General features: G+C 50.8%; 1 pseudogene; it reads left to right on the top strand.

Moving 5' to 3' along the window:
- Positions 1-2,795: 2,795 nt before the first annotated feature.
- The window catches only part of LOC112115881, a 44,413-nt pseudogene continuing 41,208 nt past the window's right edge, over positions 2,796-6,000 (top strand).

Here is a 6,000-nt window from a genome sequence, read left to right as displayed (position 1 = left end):
GTGCATGTGGCGAGCACGCACACCTACTGTGGAATAGACAGGAGCAACACATCTCGAAGAACGCCAGTTACAGAACAGGTAACTGTCCTTTCATTACTATTTTAATAATGATGACATCGTTAGGATACCAATGACAGACACACATTCAATAACTAGAATATGCAAGAAGTGTATAAATATGCTGAAAATTGCCAAATAAATATGCTGAGCCCCCCCAAAACACACACATCTCACTGTAAAGACAGGAGGGGGCAGAAAGGAGTGAGCATTGAGCGGGAAACACTCGGGGAGAAGGAGACCAAATGGGAGGGGGCAGAGCAGGGGCAGGAAGAGGTAGAGTGGGGCAAAGTGGGGTCATGGCATTGGGGAAGGGGGCGGAGCCAGGATGGGGCACCAACTGGCAAAACCAAAAGTCAGCACCTATGGCACATATGGGTGGTACCAGCGGCAGCAAAGGCAGCCGGGTGGGCATGTGGAAGCCCTGGCCATGCCGGAAGAGCGCACCCAGCAGCGCAGTCGACAGCTCACTGTGCACCAGCCAGCGCAGGTGCAGCACCACCCAAATGTCAGGCGGACGGAGTCCATGTGGGTGCAGCTTGTGCACATGGGCACCAGCGGGGGCCCATTGACTGTTCTGCCCTGTGGCCCAGAATTGCTGTAGGCGGGCCTGGGGGGATTGTGCTCATGTCCTGCTTGGGGCCCACAGCCTGGCTCCGTGTGCGTTCCCATAGCTTGCCCTCTGTGTCCATTTCCCTTTCTGTTCACGGGGCTGTTTTAGATAAATTATGACATGCATTTAGGGGGCTTCCCTTGGGTAACTGATAGAGATTTAAGGTCTGAATTCTCACTGGCACAGCATTGCTAACCCCGGGCATTTAAAAATCTTAAGTCAGGCCAGGCCCCCAAAATCATGAGATCTAATAATCATAAATAGTAAATAGAAGCATTCTTTTATTTGCCTTTTGGTTTCTCAGGGCTTTAGACTGTAGTGGGGTGAAATTTTTAAGTTCTTCTCTGCAACAAAGAGAACTAGATACTTCCTTTGTTTAGGAAACAAAAGCCGAGAGTCTCACCTCCTCACATGCTTCCAGGAGCTGGGGCTTCATCAAACACACCAAATATTGCAAGACTTATAGGGTGACCAGATTACATGAACAAAATATGGGGACACCTGGAGGGGCAGGTTTGGAGCGCCGCCAAAGCACCATTATAAATGCTGGAGGCAAAGGAGGGTTTGGGGTGGAGGATGACAGCTCACGACCCCCCATGTAAGAATCTTGTGACCCCCTGAGCCGTCCCGACCCCCAGTTTGAGAACCCCTGCTCTAGTGCATCATGACAGGGGGATGCCCACCAGCCACAGGGCCCTGGGGGCACATTTCACACAGACGCCTGCAGGCTGGAATGTTCCCCGGGGGCTCCTCCCCGCTCAGCAGCAGCCGAGTCAGTCCCAGGAAGGGAAACACTTGGTTGCTGCTGCGGGAGCTGCCAAGGCAGAGCCCAGCCGGCCTCACTCGGCTTCTCTGCTGCAGTGAATGGTGCCTGTTCATTTCTGGGAGGAGCCTGTTGCGTGATCTGGGGACAGAGCTTCTTTTTTTGTTGGTTGGTTTTTAATTTCCCTCCTGAGAACATGATTGGCTCCTGTTTACCCAATCAGCTTTAAAAAAAAATACATTAAAGACTCCTTACTGCGGCTGCGCGGTTTTTGGTTTCGCTTTCGGGATTTCCCGGCGGCTGCTTGCCCTGTTCCTCGCTCCTCCTGCAGTGCCACGTGGCTGCTGCGGGCGCCTGGCTCGGCTGCAGGGGCCTTGACGTGTTTGTTTGGCGGGCGAGGGCTGCTGGCTGCCCCCCCCCTGCACCCACCACCCGCACACGTCTGCGCCTGGCTCGCTGCAGGGGGGTTGTTGGTTGCAGGGGTTGTGGTTTGGGGGGGAATAGCGGTAGCTGCAACGGGGCAGCGGTGATTACCTGCCCTTGCCCTGCTCACCTGGCAGTTGCAGTGCACCAGTCGGGGGGCAGCTGCGGGGAGGGGAACACCCAGGCAGTGTGGGGGAGGGGCTGGTGAAGGGAGTTGCGGGGGATTGGCCCAGCTGGGCTGGGGACAGGGGGAGGGGTGGCTCTACAGGGCTGGTTGGGGGAGGGGAGTGCCACCCACTGTCCTGTGCTAATTATTGGTCAGTCTTTGGTCATCTGGGGTGTACCAGCTGTGGGTAGGGTCTACTGGGGGTCTGCTACAGGTGTGTAATGACTGTACCTCGGGTTGGCCCCCCTGCTTAAAAAAAACTTACAAGTTCTGCTCTTTATGTTGGTCCGTCTTTCTCTTGGTGTTGGGTGGTGGGTCCTGGTTGGCACATTGGACTGGTTGGGGGGGGGGGAGGGCTGAGAGAGGCAAGGTGGACCCTGTCTGTGGGGGCTTCTGGGGGGGCACAGAAAGGTGTTGCTTGAGGGGAACCCCAGAGTGTATGGGGGGAGGTATTTGAATGCAGAATGAGGAGGGGGCGCTGGTATCGGCAGTGTGGGGGGTGTATGGTGGGGGACTTGGTTTGGGGTGGTGGGGTGCATGGGGCCCTGACTGGAGCAGAGTGGGGTGGGGGCATGGTGGTCTGGCTCTGGTACTGTGGGGTGCATTTTGGGGGCCCTGGCTGGGGCAGTTGGGGGGCAAGGCTTTTGTTTGGGGGTTTTATTTGGATTTTTTTCACCATAAGTGTTGGTACATCACCCCCACCACTAACCTGCCCCTACATTCCTGACATGAGGAAAGTGAAACTAACCCTGTTCCACTGCCCAGAGGGAGCCATGGCTGCAGAGAACCCTGTGGAAAGCCTGCAGGAGGAAGTGACATGTCCCGTCTGTCTGGAGTATTTCACAGAACCTGTCACTCGGGAGTGTGGGCACAATTTCGGCCGAGCCTGCATCAGCCAGTGCTGGGAGGGATCCGATACAGCCGCCTCCTGCCCTCAGTGCAGAGAAACTGTGCAGCAGAGAAACCTCAGGCCCAACAGGCAGCTGACAAATGTAGAAATAGCCAAAGGGCTGATTTTTTCAGGCAGCGAAAGGAGCAGCAGGGGATGAGGTGTGTGGGGAACACCAGGAGGCTCTGAAACTGTTCTGTGAAGAGGATGAAACCCCCATCTGTGTGGTGTGCGACAGATCCCAGGCTCACAGAGCTCACACAGTGGTTCCTATAGAGCAGTGGTTCCCAAACTGGGGTGTTTGAACCCCTGGGGGTTCGCAAAATGTTACAGGGGGTTCTCAGGGAAAAATTCCCTAATGGCGGACAGAGCTGTCCCTAGGGACCTGGACTTCTAAGAACTAAGCCGATCAAAGCAAGCACATCTATTACACTGAGGAGATTTAAGCTTCAAGACTCCTTATAAGAAATGGAAAGGGAGGTGGATATTTTCTGCTGTTTTTAAAATTAAATAGGCAGCTAGTATTGTTTTTAAAATTATTATGAAGAACAAGTTTAAGCTTTGTTGTAACGTGCGTTGGTTGCCTGGACTGCTCAAGACCTGAATGCTTGTATAGGAGGAACTCTTTGAGTTGGCTTCTTAAATATCTTCATGCTCTTTCACATCTGATACTCCTTGATGAAACATAGGAGCCTTGTCTTATAACAGGCTTATTCAAAGTGATACAAGCTATGAAAGTGAGTTCTTGGAAGAATGTTGCCATTTTCATAATGTAATAAAAATACTGTAATGATAAATAATAATTAATAATAGTGTGTAATAAGCATGTCATAAAAACAAATTTTATATTTCCAAGATCACGGCTTTTATAATTTATACTCAGGTAAAGGAGAAAATACCTGGACATTTCATTTTTAGGAGGGGGTTCGCAAGACTTGACATTTTAGTTAAAGGGGTTCGCGGGTTGTTAAAGTTTGGGAACCACTGCTATAGAGGAAGCTGCCCAGGAGTACAAGGTAGAGAATTGCTGTCAAATTGAATGGGTAATAACTTTGGATTTTAGTTACAAGGTTCATTTCACTGGAAGTTGCCTGTTACAAGTGTATCTGTATTATTCAGCTCTCCAAAGCTTTCATTGTATGGGAGATACTATTGAAAAATAAATGATCTGGCACAGTGGCAAGAAGGGCAAAAAATGGTCTTTAAAGATCTCTGACATGGGAGACTTTTATCTCAGAAGCTGAATCCTTGTCAAAACCAGCTTCCACTGGTGAAATAAGGGAACTTTTTTTACCATAGGTGCCGACCGTGTGGGTCATGCTGGCAGGCCCTGCTGATCAGTGCCTCCCGCCTGTCGAGTTCAGCTGTGGGGGCTACAGGGGGGGGAGAGGAGGAGTAAGAAGTAGTGCCTTGGGGGGATGGGGCAGAATGGGGTGAGTAGAGTTGGGGTGGGGCTTTGGGGAAAGGGGTGGAGTGGGGGCAGGGCAAGCCCCACTCTTTGGAAAGTTGGCCTCTGTGCTTTTTACAGAACGGAAGCTGTTAAATGATCAGTGAGGCTTGAATCACAAGAGCTGCAGGCTGGTCTGTGTGAGAGTGCTGCGTTCAGGCTGGAGATGGGGAAGTTACAAGCTGTTGATGTTGTTACTGATTTGTATCATAGAACTTATTAGTTTTATTTGGATCACAGCAGCCCCCACATTCACCAAATGAGATCTGAGCTCCGCATAAAACACAACGAGGGACAATGTCCACCTTGAGCAGTCAAGTATCAGAGGGGTAGCCATGTTAGTCTGAATCTGTAAAAAGCAACAGCGGGTCCTGTGGCACCTTTAAGACTAACAGAAGTATTGGGAGCTCTGAAGAAGTGAGGTTCTTACCCACGAAAGCTTATGCTCCCAATACTTTTGTTAGTCTTAAAGGTGCCACAGGACCCTCTGTTGCTTTTTACACCTTGAGCAGGTTGCAGATGGAGTAGACAAGACAGACAAGGGGGGGGGAAACTGAGGCACAGAGAGGACAGTGACTTGTCCAAGGTCATGCAGCAGGTCAGTGGCAAAATTGGGAATACAACCAAGATATCCGAAGGCCCAGTTCAGTGCCTGAACCGCTAGACCAGGCTGCCACCCCCACAGCAGCACTGAACAGTGATGAAGTGTGGCCATTAGGAAGGAAAGATTCCTTGATAAACACCCCAGGCCCAGCAGGGAGATGAGGTTTCTCACTGGGATTCTGAATTCCCTTTTTGGTCCATGAAGGATTAAACTCAGATGCCGGCCTGCACTAGAGGAGGTCACTGTGCTAAATGCTGCATGGACCCTGAGCACCTTGAATCCACACACACAAGAGATCCAGACAGCTCAGCTCCATGCCAAATACCACTGGGATTACACTGGATTGCAGCAAAACTAACCCCTGGGCGGTGCTGACCTGGGTCAGTCTGACCTGTTCTGTGGTGTATGTGGGCAAGGACCAGCCACAGTGGTTCCATGAGTCCCACAATGCAGCCTCTTCACATCTCTCAGGATCCGCTGCTTCTGTAATCTTTCCAGGGACTGGGACTGTAGGTATTTACCCAGAAGGCATTGCTGCTGAGAGTGTTCAGGACAGCACTAGGGCAAAGCCCAACCGTTCTTACCACAAATCAGCCTGTCTAATGGGGCTTGGCCCTAATGCTTAGACCAGGTCTGTCCAACCAGTGCAGTCCCCAGGGCTTCAGGGCAGGAATTCAATGGGGACTTGGCTCCTGAGAGAATCCCAGCCCATATTTTGAGCCTAGGTGGTCTCTGGGATTTCTGTCTCTTTGTTAATTTAGTCTTCTGAAAACCACATGAATTGATTCACCACCATGTGACTCCAGTTTCATGTTATGTACTGTACTACTAATGAATTAATAAATATCAATTACCCTTGGATAATTGAGGTTGCTCTTTAATTACTAAAAAGACTGAACCTGAATTGGTAACAAGTCGGAATATGATACGTTCCCAATCTCCATTGTCAGATTTCATTTTCCAGGTGGCTCTCGTGTCATCAGCCGATTAGGACCAACAGTCACCTTGGGTTTGGGAGGAAAAACATCCCCCTACACA

The sequence above is a fragment of the Terrapene carolina genome, unplaced genomic scaffold (assembly GCF_002925995.2).
Source record: "Terrapene carolina triunguis isolate 2854851 unplaced genomic scaffold, T_m_triunguis-2.0 Scaffold624, whole genome shotgun sequence".
In the NCBI taxonomy this organism is placed as follows: Eukaryota; Metazoa; Chordata; order Testudines; family Emydidae; genus Terrapene; species Terrapene triunguis.
The sequence above is the reverse complement of the archived record's forward strand: the minus strand, read 5'-3'. Positions and strand labels throughout refer to the sequence as shown.